At 44.5% G+C, this 21,237-nt stretch overlaps 1 protein-coding gene across 4 annotated transcripts in view; it reads right to left on the reverse strand.

The window, feature by feature from the left end:
• CCDC3 (coiled-coil domain containing 3) overlaps positions 1-21,237 on the reverse strand; it is a 169,366-nt gene that overhangs the window by 95,127 nt on the left and 53,002 nt on the right. For 3 of the 4 annotated variants that reach the window (XM_025043424.1, XM_025043423.1, XM_015585579.2), the window contains one exon: positions 15,420-15,502. The gene's annotated coding sequence lies outside the window, so the exon portion shown is untranslated. Of the gene's footprint in view, positions 1-9,126; positions 9,252-15,419; positions 15,503-21,237 lie in introns of those variants that run through there. The other variant, XR_001516441.2, reaches the window with a different exon arrangement.

Here is a 21,237-nt window from a genome sequence, read left to right on the forward strand (position 1 = left end):
CTTCTGCCTATCCAGCCCCATTCCTTTCTTTGTATTTCCAGACACAGAGCCCAGATCTGCAGATTAGAAACAATAATAAGGCTGATGTTTGTTCGGCACCTTGTTCCAGGCAGCTCAGAGCACTTGGCAGGCAGCATCTTGCTCACTCCGCTCGGGCTTCTGGGAGGGAGGGATTTATGGGCTGGCAAGGGCGCCTGTTCTATGCACCCCACCCAGCAGCACCGATGGCATGTTTGGGCCATCTCCCACACGTTTCCATTCAACCTAGGCTACTTTTGAAGGTCCAGTTTCCTCTCCACAACCCAGGGGAGCCTAAACAGAAGCCTCCACTGTAAAAATAAATGAAACTCCAAGAGATACCTTTGGAAAAACTATCTGGGAGAGCAGCTCAAATGCAAACAGGCACGTGCTTCAGTTCAGATGGACAAACACTGGCTGACTTAACCTCGCGACAGGCGTGACAATCAGCACTGGCATGTAGAGAGAATGTTCCTGACCCACCCTCTGGGAGCTGTCAGTCTGGGCGTAGTTATGGTCTTCTGTCCACCCTTGATCTTTTATTTTTTTGAAAGTATTTCCAAAACAGATGACAATTTAAGTTATTTTTCAGTAATGTATAGTCCTGATCGTGCCTTGAGCTATAAGTAGATAATAATTTGGGATAGTTATCTTTAGCCTAGGACTTTAAAGAATTTCACAAGTACCGACCATGAATAGTAAATTAATTTGCTGTTAATTCATACTTTACAGATAGATAGTAGCAGGAGGATGATTAAAGAGACATCCCAGTAAAATTCTGACTTCACTACTAATTTGCACTATGACCTCAGGCAAGCCATGCCCCTTCCTAAGCCACGCCCCCTGCCCAGACCCAGGTGTCCTCCCTGCAAATTGCATTGTCAGCTGAAAGTAGTGTGACTGTACCCTTGTCTCCCCCAGTGTTTGGAAATGTGGGAGAGGTGATTTTCAGTTGTCACAGCAACAGTGGCAGATGCATTATCAATGTGTAGGGGACCAAGATGCTGTTTTCCCTGCACGGGAAAGTTTCATAGGAAAAGATTTTCCCAAATGCCATTCACACCCTAAGTGGTCATTTACACTGGTAAATGATCTCTAACTTCCTTCCCAGTGTGACAGTGTAGGTATATTGGTCTCTGAAAGTTAAGTCACAAAGAAATGAGGTTCTTGGTTCAGGTGGTCTCTCCCCTGCTCAGTGAGCACGATGAGGACATTTCAGAAGTAGGGACTGACAGAGAGAACTGGCGTGGAGGCTATCATTTGCAAGTTTTTCAGTATATCCAGGTTTTGCTTGGGAAAGGCCCAATTGTTTCATCCAGATTCGTTTTTAAGTTCCACGTAAGAATTGAGTATTTATAATGCTGTCGACTTGTGTTAACATGTTTGCTGGCCCAAGACTGGCTCTGACAAAAGCAAACAGCTATCAATGGAGCCTGACGAACCAGCGAGTTGAGCTGTACTCAGAGGTAAAAAGCTGGAGCCAACCAACGACTATAGGAATAATAAGTTCCAGGCTAAACTCTGGGCCACCTGCACACTTGAACTTCCAGGTGGTCTTTGAGGGTGATTTTGGACTGTTTACAGTGCTGACCTCCTTTTTTAGGAAGTTATTTCCTGTGTGCACTAAGTGACCTAAAATTATTTACTGTGCATCTTACCTATGTGTTTATTCCTTTAAGACCTAGAGAATCAATCACTCTTAGAAATTCCAGTTAACTTTATAATGTTCTTGAGGGCTCAGCCTCAATGAAATACCTCACACTGAGGAATAAAAAAATCAAGCTCCCACATGGAATAACGATTTTTCCAACATGCATGTCTAGCAGCCTGAATGCACTAACAATGAAAAGAAAACCTTCCTTAAACATTTTCCAGAATAATACTCAAAGTATACTTAAAGTTAACTTACGTAGCCAGAAATACCTATTAATTTGGACCCTTTGAGGTAAGTTGAAACTGATTTAGTAGTTCTCCTGGTTTTTAAAAGTCTTTGTCTTTAAAACTAAAGCGAGATGACTGGTATTTTGACATCTGACCAAGTGTTATTTTGGGTACAACTACTATACAGACTAAAACACCAGTCACAGCAAATCTTCCACATTTTTATGCGCATGTTTGTTTATACTCATCTCATTTTGGCTCCACACCATGGGATCTTGTTCCGAGTACGAGAATGTGTAGATTCCCTCTTGCTGTCTGTTAATCCATTCCAAGTGTCTGGAGGAGCATCTTGAAGGAGACCCCAGAGAGTCGGCCATCAGACAAGAAGACTGCGCTAACACCCACCTCCATCTCCTGGGGTGGGCTCTCACCCAGGGTGCTGAGAAGTGGGCCACCCCAGTTGGTTTTCTTAGGCCTTCGACTGAAATAGACTCCCCAGGGACAGTGAGACATCTTGAATAAAGCATAGAGTGTGAAGACAGATGATCTAGACCCAAATATTAACCCCGCCATTTCTTGCTGTATAATCGCAGGCAAATCACTTAAACTCTTTGAGCTCCAATTTCTTCATTTATCACAGCAGGTTGTGGTAAGACATGCTTTATAAAGGGAAGCATTTGAAAACTTCAAACCTACAAATAACGCTAATTGTTGAGATGATGGTGGGTGGACAAGGCCTCATGGACCGGGACCACCTCTGGCTTCTTACTATCTGGGGGTTTGTGGGATTTGGGGCAAGACTGAGGTGGGGACTGTGGGACAGGGGCCACGCCCCCTGGGACAGGTCCCATGAGTTGGTCTCAGGGTCAAGACCACATGCGCATGAAAGAAATGAGTGCCGCTCCCAGAGGAGGAAATTATGTGGGATGTTAAGTTGGAAGCTGAGGGGACCTAGACCTGGATGGACATGGACGCCGGGCTGGAGAGGAAGCAGAGGGGGGAAGTGTGAAGTGAACGCAAGATAGGAAGAACAGCCCGAAGCCCCAGCCAGCCCAGCGCCGCCACCTCTGGCTCCCTGCGTTTTCATTCTCCCTACGTGCCTTGGATGCAACGCCTTCAACTTCTTGGTCGATTACCCCTTAAAATAATTTTTAAAAACTACATGTCTTCTCACATCCTTCAAGTTAACACCTAAAACATATCTTCAAACGTTTAAATAGTTGCAAAGGATATAATTCCTGGTGCATTGGAAATATCGAACACTTAAAAATAAAACTCCTATGACTTTAAAATGTTTCCAGTGCAATCTAATACCATAACAATTTGGTATCTGCCATAATTCATTCAAAATATACGGTAACAAGCTTGTCTTTAATTGGCAAAAATTTACTTCATTAACTCCTTAAAGTAATATTTTCATCCCACCTGCCTCGAGTAATTTTACATTAATATGATATATTTTATGCCTGATACCCTTTTATTGATCATCCATAATAATTAACTGCAGCAAAAATATGAAATTAATCTTGCACACTTTAATTAATTTGAAATTAATTTTAAAATTTTCCTGTGACCAACAGCTCTAGATATCAAAGGAATATTTCTGGATGGAATTATCACTGTAGTAGGCACTATTCATTTGTAATTTATCAAAACAACATAAATATATTATAATTTTAAAAAATGATTATTAAGCATAAAAAGTAAAATTTTATTGGAAAAACTTGTCTTCCTCAGACTTCCTCCTGAAATTGATGGGATTCCTATAACATTATTCCCATTTTACAATTATCGTTGTTAGTTATTGTAAGCACAATGGAGATATTTTCTATAAAACTAAGTAGATGAGAATGAAAGGAATTTCATCATAGCAATGTCAATTACAGAGCTCCTTCTGATAACAGTGATCGATCGACCGCCAAAATTCTTTTTAATGATCTAATTCTCTGACAACTCAATTAGGTCTTCCCTTAGTTTTCACGAAAGCGAAGCATTAGACATCATTTGAGTGGCAACGAGACATTACTAAGTGAATAGACTCATTCGCTTTTCAAAAAAAAAAACCAGCATTTTGTGTGGCACCCAGAGGTTCCTACCCCAACTCTGGGGAGCAGGGGGAGCGGGCGGGCAATGTACCATAGTAAGGAGAGGAAACTCTTGCTTGAAATAGATGTTTCGAGAGGGGGCCCAAAAAGGAGCCCCTCCGTCCTGCTGCCATGGCTCACAGCCGCTACTTCTTGGCAGAGCAATGGGAATGAGCGGTGGACCTAGAATTAAAAAAAAAAAAAAAAAAGAATCCATGTACTTATGTACCATGTACTTATGAGCCTTCACGCTCCCCCAAGGATGTGGGTGTGCGAACAAGAAGCCCATTGCCTTGGGATGTCCTACTAGCTGGCTGGGCTGGCTGGGCTGGGAGCTGAGTCTCAATAGAGTTGGTGACCCTGGACGGCTGGGGCTTCCCTGACTTTTCCAAATGTCATCCTCCAAACTGGGTTTTGCGGACATGAGCACCCTTTGACATGTTAGACGTTCCCAGTGAAGAAGGAGGGACTCCCAGGTCAGCGAAGTCTGGGAAGAACCCCCTACTCCTTCCCACTCTTAGAGATTCACGATTAAGCCTGAAGAAACAGGCTAAAGAGACATATTTAACTTTGTTTAATGCGGAGTTTCCCAAACTACCTGATCCCCTCCCCCGTTATCCCAGAGACTACACAGTCATATATGAAGGGACATCAGTAACATGCTCTGATCCTGAGAGCTCCAAGTCTAGTCTCCTGAGTCTTGCCTATGTGGCTTGACCTTTTCATGATAACTATGGACCTCTTTCGAACTCCCCAGGGGGACCAACACCTTAGATTGGTCTGTTTCCATGGACTCTGTTACCTGTGTGGAAAACACTATCTTCAGCTCTGGTTGCCTATGGATGCATCCCATTTTTAGGTGGGGGTTCCAGTATAGCAGGTAGCTTTCTGTGCTATTAACTTTAGGCTGCACCCACTGCAGCCATGAACTTGAAGGTACCTCCTAAGTATCATGATCAATTCTCAAATAGCCCCAAGTGGCTGGTCAGCTTGGTGTGTCCCCAGCTGTCCTTCCAGGTCCCCTGGTCACTGACAGTGTGGACCAGGCCAAGAGAGGATTGTAATCAGATTCAGAGTAAAGTAAAATCCAGTCATATGTGAGTAGGATGTGTATATGTGTGTGTGTGAGAAAGAGATTGTGTATGATTCTATGACTGTTTTTCATTGCATTCAGAGCCACCTGGATTTTATCATCTGGTTTGAATTTTCCATATTTTCATTGCAAAACATGCAGAATTGGTTATATAAGAATGATGAGGATAAGCAAACAAATTTTAAATGTCGCTGTTGGGGAGAGAAGCCTCCTGAGATGTTTATTGCATGAGAATGAGGGTCAGGTGTCCTGACTTAGGTTATGGTGTGGGACATCTTGGGCGTCTGATCTCTCTAATCCACTGAAGATACACAACATTTAGCCCCTGCTGTCCTTTCTCATCATTCACCAGGAAGACAAGTTAGAAACGAGCCAATATTCTGTGCGCAAGTCTTGAACATTTTGGTGAGAGTGGGGATCCAATTAGACTCTCCATTCTTGACTGCAACTTAAAATTCAAACAACTCAGCTAGTACCTGCTGGAGGAGGCTAGGGAGCGAGGCTGCAGAGCCCCTTTCTCCTTGGGACAGAGGAACCGAGGGGCAATTCTGCCTGTCTGTTCACTCTATGTACCTGCTCAGAACAGCCATGTGGATGGCATCAGTGCCACTGATTACTGGCCCCGACTTAGCCAGAATCCGCTCTGCTCCTCTGCTCTCACCTAGGAGGCTGGAAAACAACTAATGCTCTCTTATAAGGCTCCAAAAAACCCAGGAGAACAGAACTCGGAATAGCTGGAAAAAAAAGAGATAAAGAATCAAAATGAGCTTCTGATCTTAGTACCACTTGAGATTTCTCGGAGAATGATCCCCCCAAATTCCTTGTATGGGAAGACAAAGGCAGCAAAAACCAAATGGTTTGCCTGCAGCATGAGAGGGAGTGCACAGCCGAAGTGCGATCGGGGTAAGAGCCCTCAGCGCCACGGGGCCTTAGTTCTAGGGGTTACGGTTCAGAGAAAGCCACCCCGGAAGAGCCCAGGGACAAACGACAGGCAGCAAGAACATCAGAATCCGGGAAATCCAAATGCCAGACGGGTAGGGTGGTGGGGTCTAAATGTTTCAGTAAGGGACAGCTGTAGGAGGGTGGAGCCCATGGGTCATTTCTGGGCCCCGGGCTTTAAGAAAGGTGACAATAGTAACACATGAGCTAGACAGAGCTCTGGATGTTGGAATTCAAACGAACCTCAAGTGTTTGCAAACAACTTATTTAATCTATTTTTCTATCTACCTTTCTAGCTACAAAGAGCCTGCAAACCAGACTGTTTGCCTGTGGAGGAAGGGGACACTCTGACTCAGCGAGGCCATTCCAGTGCTGATTTGGCATTAATATAAATAAATCCCTACAAGAAAAGCCACGGGGTGTGGCAGAAAGATTCAGGTTTTGGTGGCAGGTGGCCAGTTTGGATGCAAATTGAAGGTATTTGCCTTTAACTCACAGCCTTAATTGTCCTAAAGTGAAGACCATGACACTGTCATACGCAGTCGTGAGCGCTGAAGGTTACCATGTAAAGGGCACCTCGCAGCCATACAAATGGCAGCTGTCAAACTACTGTCATCATTGTGTTATTACTGTTCCTTCAAAACACTGTCCCTAAGGGGGACACTAGTCTATTAAGGACAAACTGTAGCTATTAGCAAGGCCAGGCTGGGGTGAAAGGGGGAGGCTGACTGCTAGAGGAAGTGGCGTGCCCGGGACGGGGGAGCATGGGTGCCCCAGACCCAGCAGGGGGTGGGGGTGGAGAGGACAGTGGAAGGGAAATGATGACATCGACGGAAAGTTCTTGGGGCGGAGCAGACTTTAGGACTAAACGGTTCTGCCTAGACAAGGGAGAGTAGAAATGGACTGGAACCACGGAGCGTGCAGCCGGGGAGGGGACGGACGGAAGGGGCTCATTTCCCGGGCTCCTCCTGCAGGGCAGGTAGCCGCTCCCAGAGGGTGAGGCTGGGCGGGCCCCTCTCACAGAACCTCAGGAGGGGCCTGGAAGGCGTAGACCGCTGGGGCGGCATATTCTCCAGACCGTGTTGACTGCTCCCTGGTTTGATCGGGCACCTTCCATATACATATTTTTAATTTTAAGTTATTCGTCTGTATTGATGATGTATGAGGTATGGTTTGAATAAAAGAAATAAACAAAACAAAAACAAAGAGATCTGCTGTAGTACCTTGTGCCTATAGTTTACGACGCTGGGTTCTGCAGTTAAAAATCTGTCAAGAGGGCAGATCTCATAAGTGTTCTTACTACAATTTTTTAAAAAATAGGAAGAATGCAAGTAGAGTCACTTGTGTTTTGTTTCGTAGGTAGGAGGGTTAAAATCAGAGAGATAAAAACATGTGGCGATTGATTTATGTCATAAAAGCACGCAGAGCCCAAATTAATGCTTTTTAGGAAAACCAGAGGTGATAGGAACAGAAAGGTTACCACTTCTTCAAGCAGAAATGTCGATTTCTGATCCCTTTTGTCACTTACGAACCTGACCCTGACGCTTCATTTGTCCACCGCTCAGACTAAAATAAGAGCCGCCTCGTTTGCCCCTGGGAAGCCACATGGGCCGGCGTGAAGGTCGCACAACTGATGGTGTCATCTGGCACCAGGTGGCACCAAGAACAGCCAGGCCAGGTGTTAAGCGCAAGGGAACCACGCAAAGGTGGGCCTCGCCGGGCTGGCCTGCTCTCAGCCCCGCCGCTGCAGACTATTCCCTTGTCTCTGTTTACCACGATTCGCCCTCCCTGCCTTCGCGAGGGGTCCCCCAGACTCGAATGCTTTCACTCCTCCCCAGTGATCCCCTCCAGCCACTCAACAAACCTTACTCATTTCATACACTCAGCTTCAGCTCTTAAGAATGCATTGCTGCTTTTTTTTTTTTTTGACCCCCTACTCAACACAATTCCAATAACTAGCTGTTTGCATTTTTGTCTCACGCTGCTTTGCTACGAGCTCCATGGGGATGTGAATGGCATCTCAGTGTCTTGGGTGCCCTGGTGTAAAAATTCAGTCATAGGGGATATTGTCGAATTTATCGTTGAATGATTGTCTTCTGTGCCCTGTGGCATTTTATTCTCTGCCATCCACCTCTTGCTAAAGAGTATTTATCACTTATCCTGTGCTTCGGTTATCCATTGCCACATAAAATCCCTCCAAAAGGTAGTGCCTGACGACACGATTTACTGCTTCTCGGGATTCTGTGGGCTGGCTGAACTGACATCAACAATTCTTCTGCTCCATGTGGTGTGGATGGTGGTCACTTACGCAGCTGCATTCAGCTTGGGAACTCAGCGGGGCCGGAACAGCCAAGGAAACTTCACTCAGATGACAGGCAGCTGGTGCTGGCCATTGTCTGGGTCCTCTGAGTTCTGCCCCTCTTGACCGCTGCTCTTCCACAGTCCAGCTGGGCTTCCTCACAGGATGGCAGGTGGGCTCCGAGACAGCAAAAGCTGCCTATGCTGGAACTGGCACCGCGTCACTTCTATTGCATTCTGTTGGCCAAAACAAGTCACGAGGCCAGTCCGGACTCATAGGGAGAGGTGACAGAAGTCTCCTCTTGTGTATACGGGGAGGGGAGACGTTGTTGGTGGTCGGCTTTAAAGCCCGTCTCTTCACCCTGAGTAGTTTCTATTACAGCGCTTTTATTTCTACTGAAGGGTTTACTTCACTCCAGTAGGCCTGGCATAAAGAAACCTGACCTCATGATATAGTCCCTCCGTCTTTATCCTAAGCTAACTTGCGTTCTCCCTACTGGCTGCCTGCCTTCCAGTCCGCATATCAAATCCTTTGTTTTGCTGAAATGACTGAGGTGGAGAAACCTTTAAACCCTCTTTAACAGGGAACGGTCACTTCCTCTTTGGACTGTAATGTGGAAAAAGGCACTCGATTGTACAGAAACATGGAAGCTTCTTGTGAAATGTCGTTAAAGACCTAGCCCTGAATCACAGGGAAAAGTAGGGTTTCATCACCCAACTCTCCTATCAACAAGAATTGGCTGATTGCTGCACCACAAACCCCACAATTTCAGTGGCCTAACATGTTATAGGTTAATTCTCACTCACATAACACCCAGTGTGGATCCAAGTCAGTGCGTGTATTCAGCTCCACGCAGTCATTCGGGGATCCAGGATGGTGCCATCTCTGCCACCTTCGACCCATGATTTCCAAGGTGTACCTGGCCATCGACATCCAGCTAGTGCAGGGGAAGAGCACGGGAGATTTTTATAGGCCAAGCCTGGAAATGGCACAAACTACCTCCTCTCACTCCTCTCACTTTCTCTCAGATCAGTTCCACTGGCCACATCTCAGTCACATGGCCAAGTCTAACTATGACCAGGAAATGTAGTCCAGCCGTGTGCCCAGGAAGGAGAGGAAGCAAGTTCATCGACGAGCAGCAGCCTCTGCCACAATGTCCCAGATCATATCAATCACACACACAGTATCGCTTGTGCCTGTAAGTACACGGCTCACACTCACGAGCACTCAGACCCAAGAAGAGGGTAAGCATAAAGCTGAGGGAGGTTTAGCATACATTTTCCTTCATCTTTCCTGGAGTGTAGAAAACATTTTTCCAGACTTGTGCACAGTGCCATCTGCTGCTCAGAATAAAAAGCAGGAAAGGAGATGGCACTGGGCTTGGGGATCTGAGTAACTGGGCAAGAAGAAGCAGAGGTCAGTACATACTCCGGAACTGAAGTGGTTTGGAAGCCACAGGCGGTTAGTGGAATTCACACAGTAGTCGTCTTTACTTAACAGACACCAAACCAAATTGTAAGGATGAGGGGGAGGAGTTGTTTGGTTGGTTTTCCCTTAGTTTACTTGTCTGTGAAATTACACTAGGAGGTAAACAGAGGAACGAGAATCAAGAGGAGTATGTGAAGGTTCTTACAAAGGAAGCAGCTGAGTACAATGGAGGACTTGACCGAAGTCAAAAAACCTAGAATCAAGTCCCAGCTTTGTCATCACCTGGGCTGTAGTTTCCTGTTTTAAAAATGAGGGAATAAAAAGACTTTTCTAGATCTCTTACAGCTGGGAGCTCTAATCCAGTCACAGAGTCCTATATGACCCATTTTGAAGATGGCAGGTTGAGGCCATAGGAATACATTGGATCCCCAGGGAGAGTGGCTTTTCTTTTTTTAAAAAATCCAAATCCATCTGTTTTGATTTCCCTGTCAGAAACATCCATTCTTTGCATTTAAAGAAACATAAATACATACATATTTTTAATTAGTAAGTAGGACTTCCTGACTGATTGGGAGTTGGTGACAAGGAAAGAGTTTCTAGCTTCGTGCAACTTTGGTGGCTGATGAAATCCGGCAACTAATTAATAACAATAATAGTTAACCAACTTTTGAACATCGGCTAAAAGTCAGGCACATCCTAACTGCTTTGCACAGATTATCTCAATTTTTACAACAACCCCTAAGAAGAGTACAATCGTCCATCCATTTTATAAAAGAGGAAACTGAGACACAAAATACTGGTAGAAGAACAAATTAGAAATGGAGAAAGGAGATGGCTAATTCTCCGCCAAAATTTGGTGTTAATGCTCCCCCTCCACCGTGTAGATTTGTTGCTGGGATGTGAACACTTGCGCCAATAAAACGGGAACAGATGTAATGTGACACTAAAACCTAGGGGTGCCCTTACCACCCTCTCTTTCTGCTCCCTCTCCTGACTGGGTGTTGACACCAAGGCTATCTTGGAAGCGACGTACTAGAGATGGCAGAGGCTTTTCAAGTCTGGATCTCTGAGTGACACTGTGGAGTGGACTTCCTGTGCCCCATTTCACCCCCCACTCCCTAACCTGCAAGGCTGACCTTGGGCTGTTGCACAGGTGGGAAATAAATTTTTATTTTGGTTAAGCCACAAAAATTTGGGAGTATCTTCGTTATGGCAATAATATAGAGTGGGTACCTCGCTATAACTAATTAAAAATGAGTGGGAAGTAAACACAATAAATTAAAATTGGACATGTTGAGGTTGAAATCTTGTGGGACAACCAAATGAAGATGGCTAACAGGCACACAGTGAGAGTTTGTAGGGACACATAGAGTCATCACCCACATATGCAATGTCACCTGCGTGCACTTGGTCTTAAGTACATAAATAACAGAGAGAGGAGAAAGAATCACTTAGCTTTTGCCTTGCTCTGTTTTGTCCCATGGCTGTAGGCTCAGAACTGACCAGGAAGTGGGAGGTGTGTGAACCTGCTCTTCTTCCAAGTGGTCTCATTTCCCTTGTACGTCCTTACAATACGAACATCTCAACACTCAGTATAATTTTGATCTTTAAAGAAAACATTTTTCCACACGATGGCTACAAATTTAAGCCACTAGTTCACCTCTTTTTCAACTAAAAAACAAAAAACAAAAACAAAAAAAAACAGTGAACGAGTCTCAGGTTGGCAAAATGCTGTTTTTGTCTCAGACCCTGACCTCAGAACACAACCCCGCCCAAGCTGTGACCCTGCTGCGCGTGGGTTTGGGAAATTCCTGTTTTCAACATGGCAGCTGGTGTCGTGGAACAGAATTGGGTCTCCCGGGGGAGATAAGTAGTGAGATGGGGAGAGGACCAAAGATGGGAGCCCAGGAACACCAGCGTCTGGGAGGCGGGTGGGAAGGAGCTGTCGTGAGACCAGGAGCAGAAGGGGAAAGGGAAGTAGAAGGAGGACCAGGAGTAATGAGGGCCCCCAAAGTCAAGGGAGAACAGGATGCAGAGCAGCGAATAATTGCTTGAGGGGAGGGTGGGGAAAGGCAAAGAAAAGGGTCACTGGGCCTGACAGGCATTCCAAAGTCTCCCTCTCCGTAAAGCAGAATCGACAGAGAGTTGAGCACCTAGGTCACACGGATCCCCCTCCTCAGAGAACCGCTGCTATGACCTGTGCTGGCCGATGATCTGAGGACCGTCCGGGGAGCGGCCCCACCAAACCCTTGCGTTTGCCTGTTGAAAAGGTGTTGAAGATGTTTGTTCGTATATTACACGGCCTCGTCCTAAAGATGACCGTCAGGAGTTCCCAACGGTCTCTGGTCTTACTCGAGTAATTGTGTTTCTCCTCAACAACTGGCCTTTTCTCTTGTGAGTAACTTATCAGGTTTCCCTTTTCTACCAGATTCTTCTCTGGTTCTCTTTTTTGTCCCTGCGCTTGCTCGTATTTAAGATCTGGGCCATGCGATTTTCTATTATGCATTTTTAGAAACAGTCCGAAATGTATTCTGTTAAAAGGAAAGATACAAATAATTTTTCTGGGGGGTGTTGAATAATTTTGTATTATTATAAATATAATTTATAGTAATAATTTATAAATTAATCATGATTATATATGAATGTAACACCTCTCCAGTCTCCTTACATTCTCGTGAAACTTGCTCTTGTGTACCTTTCTCAACGCCAGGGCTCAAGACAACAGCTAACATTGACTGAGCCCTGACTATGGGCGTGGGTGTTCCACGTGCTTTATACGTATGGATTCATTTAGTCATCCCGACAACTCCATTTGTGTCTACTTTCCCAATGAGGAAACTGAGGTGCACAAAGGTTAAATAACATCACCATAGCCACATGAATAGTAAGTGATGTACCTAAGGTTAAAATCCCAATTGTCTGGCTCCAGAGTCTGGTGCTTTCCCAGCCCGGTGGAATAATAATTCCAACTCGCTATATGTTCAGTGAAAACTCTTGGACAAAATTGCTTAAATATTTCGTTTTTTTGAGGCTTTGTAGGACGTTGGCAAGAAGAGCTGGGGATGGAGACGAAGTAGCTAGATTAAAATTTCTTTCAAGTAATGAGACAAGCAGAATGTAGCTTAAAAAAAGTCTAAATGGAAGTCTTAAAGAATACAGATCTCTTTACTAAAATAAGAAGTAATTTTAATTAGACTAAGCTTCCTCCCTCATTTTCAAACAGTCTCATTCCTCTTCTTGGGGTGCTAATTGTCTATACCTTTCATGTGTCCTATCATAATTTTAACTTTTTGGAAGCAGCTGATGAAACAGATATGGTCTATGAGAAAAGCAGGATTTATATAATAAACAGGTGATGTCAAGTGCTCCTACTATTTATCAACTTATTAAAGTGAGAAAAAAAAGGTCTAATTGGCATCGGAATATTGAAAAAATAAGGAAATGATTCAGGAACTTTGAGCTTCTCATCCTTTATTTCTCCTCTGAAGGTAGCTAACAAGATTATAGTTTTAATCCCTGGTCATGCTTTGCCACTGTGCTATCTTTAGTATAGGCTTATGGATATTAATAATATTTTTCCTTAATAAGTATGATGGGAAGCTAATGCTATTCCTTCATCTCAAATATCCTGCTCACTCCTTGTCATTCAGTGCCCAGGCAGCATCCCGCCCTCCACAAGGCTGCTCCCTACACTGGCTCATGCGAAATGACTTCCTTCTAAATTCCTGCAACACTCTCATTGGCATCACTTCTATGAATTCAGCACTTAACACTTGACATTGTCATTCATATGTGTGTATACATATATGTGTATATATATAATGCCTGATATATATATGCATATGTCTAATGCCCGATTACATATGTGCACATATAATATATCCAATGTCTGATTATATATACATACATATAATGTTTGATATATACATACACATACAGTATCTCTAATGCCTGATTATATGTACACATATAACATATCCAATGTCTGATTATATATATATACATATCTATAATACCTGATACATATATATATATATATATGCACATATACTATGTCTAATGCCTGGTGTATGTATATACATATATAATATACTTAGTGTCTGACATATACATATATAACATATCTAATACCTGATATATATCATGTCATATATATATATCATATAAGATTTAAGTTCCTTTCAAGCAGGAACTGAGTCTGTTTATTTTTACTCCATCACCGAGTACAATGTTAGGGCACCAGGAATGTTTGCTAGATTCGTGTGTTCAGGAGAGAGCAGGGGAATGAATGAATAAATGGAGAAGGGAGTTGGAAGGCCTGTCGGATTGACCAATCCCGACTTCGCTTAGGGCCACGTTTCTCTGAGAGAAGTCTTCCATCTTCTGCACCGAAATCACCTGAAATGATTGCTTAAATGCAAACCCCTGGGCTCCCCACATCTCTTGAGTCGGAATGTCCAGAGTTGGGCCTAGGAATTGGCATCTTAGCAAGCACCTCACGTGATTCTTTAACACACAAATTTAAGAGCCACTGGCTTATCAGAGTATGTTTAGAAGATACTGTTGAATGATTAATTAGAATAATGTAGATTCAACACCACGCCCCTCCATAGATTTTATAATTCAGCTCAAACTTGTAAGGGCATACTCTTTTTGTAAGAAATCAACTCTCCTGGAAGAAAAGAACTTTCAGTTTTGGGGACCCAATGTTGGAAGTTACTTGGAATCGAGGTAAATTGCAAAGCCCGTAATATTTGTATATTATTATGCACTACATACACTTCCTGCAGCATCATTTCACTCAGGAGTTTTATGACATGCAGGAAACCCTGAGAGAAGCAGCACTCTTGGGGACAAACCACGGGAGCTTCTCAGCCTTGTACTCGATGGTCGTCTCTGAGCACTCATGGGAATATCTCACCAATGCTCGCCTTCGGTGACACAGGACACAGACAGGGAACCTTTTCCAAACTAGGTCGATGGTCCTGCTCTGGAAGCAGCTTCTAAACTGAGCAATAAACCCTTGGACTGCAACAGGAAGAACCCTCTCTTCTACCCTCCACTAGCAGATGCAGACTCGTTCTTTTAATGGGAGGTTTTTAGACTAACAAAGAGACAGTGGCTCCGATAGGTCTACCATCCCCACTAATTCTGTTTTCTTTTCTCCTCCACAGCAGGGCCCTTCCCCTTTAAGTAAGTAAAGCTTTGACTCCGCCTCCCCGACAGGCACTGCCTGTGGTTCAGATCATCCCCAGTCCTGGTGGGCACTGAGAGTCCGTTGCCTTGAAGAATTCCACTGAGTTGGTTCTAGACGATCTGGTGTCTTTTTTCCTGATCCTCCATTTACATAATATTCATTGAAATTCAAGTTACCTGTTATGAGGACTGCGAGAAATAGAGGAATAGGATCCCTTTTTTCAGAAGTTTCCATATTAATACTTTTAGACCAAGTTCCTAGCCTCGTGCTCATTTGAGTTCTCTCTCTCTCATCTTCTTCAGCATTTTTATTCTCTCTATAGGTTTTTCTACTTTACTTTTTTTGAAGTATTTTTCACTTCTATTCTTTATTGTTTAATCTACACACACACACACACACACACACACACACACACACACGAGTTCCTTGTGCCAGCTCTGTGTCTGGGTGTATTTTTACCTGTGTCTGTGTTTGACCTACCTTTCCATTATGGCACAGTATACCACGCTCCAGGATAGGCAACCATTTTCTTGTCTGCTTCTTATTTTGATCCACTTGTCACACTAAAATGGAGCAAAAGAAAGAGTCTCAGGCAATTTGAGATCTTTGCTTCAGATGCCGGCCTTATGTAAATACATTTCACAGGTTTGAAAGAGCCTCTGCTACGACCAGTCCTTTGGCACCATCTGCTGGAAACAAAGCATCACAGGCTGGGAAAACTGAATCTGATTCAATGAGCATCAGGGCTGCACACCTGGAACTATTCTGAACAAATTGTTTCTTGCTAGAACAATACTTTATATCCACTTATAACAAATCTCTCCAACTTCTAATAAATATCTCAGAAGCTAAGGAGTCTTTCCTGCTACTTCCTTCCCATTTCCTTTGCAGTTTCATAAAGTACTTTTGTTTTTTTTAGTCAAGCAAGTCATGAGATTTAAGATGCCCTGTGACAACAAGCAAAAACAGAAGCTACATTTTGTTTGTCGTTGTAACTAGCATCCAGCTTAGCTACTAGAGCTCTGATTTTGTTTTTGTTTGTTTTGTTTTTGTGGCTTTTTGAATGAAAAAAAAATAAGCAATCAATATCTGAGGTGGGGAAATATGACACGCAGATGTCTTTAAAGAAAGATTTTTCTAGACTTCCCAGTCTGGGTAGGTAATGATTAATAAACTCTGAATTAAGACCCCCTCTGCACCTCTAAAATATCAAATCTGTTCAGAGTAAGGGGGAAGACACTAAAAAGAAAAACAAATCAATACCAAACTCCTGCAGGTGACAGGAAGGAATAAGAATTTCATATTATAGGTTCTCCATGAAACCTAGCCTAGAACTGAAGAAATATTAGAGTATTTCAATATTCTTAAAATTGATCATTAAAATGTTTGCCCAGTATGATGGTTAATTTTATGTGTCAACTTGGCTAGGACAGGACACCCAATCGTTTGGTCACACACCAGTCTAGAAGTGTATTTTAGATGTGATTAATATTCAAATCAGTACGTTTGAGTAAAGCTGGCTACCCTCCGTAATGTGGTGGGCCTCATCCAATCAGTTTAAGGCCTTAAGAGCAAAGACTGAAGTTCCCCAAAGTGAAAGGAATTCTCTTAAAGACTGAAGCATTAAAACTCTGCCTGTTTCCAGTCTGCTGCCCTGTGAAATTCAGATTCAAGACTGCAACACCAAGTCTCACCTGACTTTCCAGCCTGCCGGCCTACTCGGCAGATTGCAGAAAGAAAGAAAAGAAAGGAAAAAAAGAAAGGAAGGAAGGAAGGAAGGAAGGAAGGAAGGAAGGAAGGAAGGAAGGAAGGAAGGAAGGAAGGAAGGAAGGAAGGAAAGGACAGACACACACACAGACACACACACAGACAGTCTCCTATTGTTTTTTTCCCCCTGGAGAACCCTGACTAATGTACCCAGTACTGCACTTTAAAATGCTTACTCTCCAAAACTGGATCTCAAACTCTGACACGCATTCGGATACATACCGTTCGAATCACTGTCTCTGAGTGCAGCCAGTGCATCGGTATAAGTAGTAAGGTCTACAGTTGGTACACACAAGTGGTACACTCAGTTAGAACTGCGTAAGGTGCATCATACCAGACTTGATAAAGAGCTTTTGGAGGCACATTATATGCTTCTTATGTATAGCCCAGAAAAGGGAGAAGGAACTAACAATTTACATTTACTACCATTTAATAAACACCTCCATGTACAAGGTAGTGGACTAGGCTCTTCCAAGGATACTATCTTACATCGCATCGAATCCTCTTAATATTACAGAATAGACCAGGTTACCTCAGCAAGTGACCTGCTCAGGACACCTTTTCGTCTGTTCATCATATATTTGCTGAGCAGCTGCCATGGGTCAGGCACTTGGGGTGGCCCTGGGCATAGAAAAGCTAAAACGCTAGAAATAACCAATAAGTGAACAAGTGAACAAGAGACGAATAACCCAGAGGGCATGCGAAACGCTGTGAAAGCACTGAGCAGGATGAAGCGACAGGGGAACCGTGGATGAACCCACCCCTACGTTAGGAAAGCCAGAGAAGGTGAAGTGCAAGCTCGCGGAGACCTGAAAGGTCAAATAAAGAAGGAAGGTGGGTGGGGTCTGGCGGCACCCCGGGCACGGCTGGAGGGGGCACCATCAGAACTGCTTTGGTATAGCTACCCCGCACCTGCCTGTGCGACACCCTGATGGCAGCATCCCAAAGAGACAGGTGGGCATTCCAGGAGGAAACTCAAGAAGGGGTCTGACATGGGGAAGTAAAGTTGGGAGTCATCAACGGAGAGATGGGATTTCAAGACAAGGGGATGATGGGGTCACCTGGAGAGAGACAGCGGGGAGAGCCCCGAACCGAGACCCAAGGGCTCTGGCTGTTAGAGGTCATTCGGAGGAGGATCTCAAGGAAGCCACGCAGGAGGGGCTGCTGAGGAAGGCTGGTGGAGAACGTGGAGAGACAGGTGTTGCAAAGCCCAGCGAGCGCGGCAGCCTAGCACCCAGTCTGGTGTCTGGTCGGCGGCTCGCTGGGCTCTCTGCACCGGTCTGGTGCGTCTGGAGAGCGAATCGGGACGCGTTGCACTCACACCGCACTGCGACCATCACACTGATGTACAATGGCTCCGCTGAGCCTTATGATTTTGTTTTCCTTTTTTATAACAACAGAAATTTATTTTCGCACAGTTCTGGAGGCCGGAAGTGTGAAATCGAGATGTTGGCAGGGCCACGCTCCTTCTTGAAGGCTCTGGGGGAGAATCGTTCCTTGCCTCTGTCACCTTTTGATGGTTGCCAGCAATCCTTGCCAGTCCTTGGGGTTGAGCTACATCACTGCAACTTCCGCCTCCATCTTCACTTCACCATCATCTCTGCGTGCAGTGTGTCTTCACATCTCCCTCTCCTTACATGGACACCGGTCACCCTAATTCACTATAAAAGCTCCTCTTAATTTGATGACATCTGCAAAGACCTTATTTCTAAATAAGGCCACACTCACAGGTATCAGGGGTTAGGGTTTCAACATATCTGGGGTGGGGCACACAGTGCAGCCCACTACAGAGCGAATGTTAGTTTTCTATTTCACAGTTTCTGTGCGTCAGGAGGTCAGGCATACGTTGGCTCAGGGTGTCGCCGGGCTGGAATCTAGGGCTGTGGTTCTCATCTGAAGCTCAGGGTCCTTTTCCAAGTTTGCTGGTTGTTGGTGTAATTGAATTCCTTGTGGTTGTAGGGCCGAGGTCCCAGTGTTTCTGTCTGTCTGGTCAGGGGTCAGCTGCATCTTCAAAGTCGGCAGAAGCACTTTACTCGGATGCTTCACCTTCTTTAAAGGCTCATCTGGTTAAGGCGGGCCCATCCAGGAATCTGTTTTGATTAGCTCAAAATCAACTGAGGGGTAATCTAATCACAGGAGTGATTTCTCATCGTATTTCCACATTCCACCCACACTCAAGGGGAGGGGATTCTGCAAGGGCTGTGAGTCATTTGGAAGTCATCTTAGAATGCTGCCTACCACGGGGGTAAGCTTCTCTTAACCCCAGGAAGATTTAGAATTAAAACATAACTCTTCAAGAGTTACGTGTTTTGATATATATATATTTTTTTTTTGCATTAAGGCGTCTGTGCAGATTTGATATCTATGTAGTTGCAATATTTAAGAAAATTTGCCTAATTGGACTAACAAACTAGCCTTATAATTCCCATCTAAAATCATAATCGTACAATGGATTTAGGCATTAAGTTAAAACATTCTAGCATCTTCAATATGAAGAGAATTTAAGCAGGTTCCTTTTTCACAATTGTTGTACCAGGACCCCACACCCGTGCTCTTTGTACGGCTGGGCTTTTCCGAGTGGAAAGGATACCACTTGTGACCTCCTCCATCTGCTTAGAGAAATCTATAATCTTCACTGAGGTTGTAGCTAACTTCCTCAGCCTTGATTAGAGTCTTAATTTTTAATGCTGTCTTTATCCCAACATCTGGTACCTATTTCCTGGCCCTAGTCTGAGAGAGTGGGGCACGGTGGGGAGTGTTCATGGAAGGCTTTCTTAAGGATGTTTTATCTGAAACTTGACAGATGAGTCAATGTAAGCCAGGCAGGAAAAATGGGGACGAGCATTTCGCTGACGGATTTGACTGCTCCAAGCTCCAGCATTGGGGTAGCAGCCAGAAAGGTGCCAGGGACACACGGGGAGGAACGGAAGCTTCTGGCTTCAGGGCAAGGGCCAGAGGGGCAGTTTTCTGCACCAGCAGAAGCCATTACTCACCCACTGAGCCCTCCCCCCACCTTGCATCCAGACAAAGGCGAGCACCACATCTGGGCCTCCTCCGACCTTGATCCTTATGGTTTCAGCAAGGGAGGTGTTATCTGTTTTTCAGATGAGGATACTGATGCTCTGAGAAGTGAAGTAATTATTAAATCAAGGAGCCAGGACTTGAGCCCAAGTCTCAAGACTATTGGCTGAGTATCTTTCCTGCTTAGTTGCCAAACCCCTAAAGATCATTTTTACAGCTCCTTTATCATCTTCAAAAAGATTGTCTTTTTCAAAAAAGCACGTATTTTTGCATGCATGTATTGCATGAAACAGTGTGCAAAACAGTTACTCAACTGTTGCAAATTACTGATGAAAATGTTATCTGTGACAAACGGAGAAAGAAGAGGAGCCCATTTGAATGTCAGAGATCTGGACCTTGGGGAACTAGGAAAGAAAATAGGGGTTTTTCTCCCCCCAAAATTATATGCATGTTATTCTTCTTGACCTAAAATCTGCCAGTCAGAGCTCCCAAAGTTGTGACGTTAGGAAGACGAATGGTCAGCTGCCGAAAGATCTGGGGAAGTTTCCAGCCTCAGGGCAGAAGGATAAGCAAGGGCGCGACCGGCCTGAAACTTAGTCAAAGGGACACTGAAAGCAGGAAAACCACACTCAAAACCATCTCGCAGTCTTGGAACTGTCCCCTCCCAGGACAGGAACAGACAGATGACAGCCATAGGGGGGGGATGGGTAGGCGGGGCAGAGGAAGCTCCCTTTGGAGGGACTTTGAAGTCCCCTGAGCAGGAAGAGACAGAGTCCCGCAGTCCCGGGCTCTAAGATGCCCCCGGCTTCAGCTCCCATCGGACTGCATCTGCAGAAGGAACTCAGGCACGAACTGCTGAGAAGACTCCATTAACCTCAAATTCATGAGCAGACTAATTGTTACTGTTTGGCCACAAGTTCGGAAACAGCAGAAGTAAAACCAACAAATCACCAAAGCAGCAATTGGAAAAAGTTCACTGGGCGCTCATCAAAGCTGTTTGCAAAGCGGGAGTGCTCAAACCCTGACTCAGAAGGAGGCTCAGGGGTGAGCTGCTACAAAGCAGCTCAGATGGAGAGACGGCAGGGACCGTCTGTTCTTCACAAGGATGGGTTAGAATATTGGATGGAGAGACGGCAGGGACCGTCTGTTCTTCATGAGGATGGGTTAGAATATCGGAAGCTTCTTAACTGATAGGGAATTGGTCAGCAGTTACCTCACATCAACCTTGGGAAACAGTTTTGCTTTTGATTTCCAGAGGCATCATCAAGAAATGACCCAGGTCAGGTTATACTTGCAAAATCAGCTAAATTAAGCTTTGCTTGTATGACTAAACTAGTTTCGTCTACTCAGAGAATTTTCAAGGCTGGTTTCTGTTTTTCGTTTTAACAGTTTTAAACCAAAACTTAGGCGGTGGGGGGGTGCTGGGGGATGGTTATTATACAGCAATAGATAAATGTACAACTGTTAACTTACCACATCCCCAACACACACACACACACACACACACACA

The sequence above is a fragment of the Pteropus alecto genome, unplaced genomic scaffold (assembly GCF_000325575.1).
Source record: "Pteropus alecto unplaced genomic scaffold, ASM32557v1 scaffold11, whole genome shotgun sequence".
Lineage (NCBI taxonomy): Eukaryota > Metazoa > Chordata > Mammalia > Chiroptera > Pteropodidae > Pteropus > Pteropus alecto.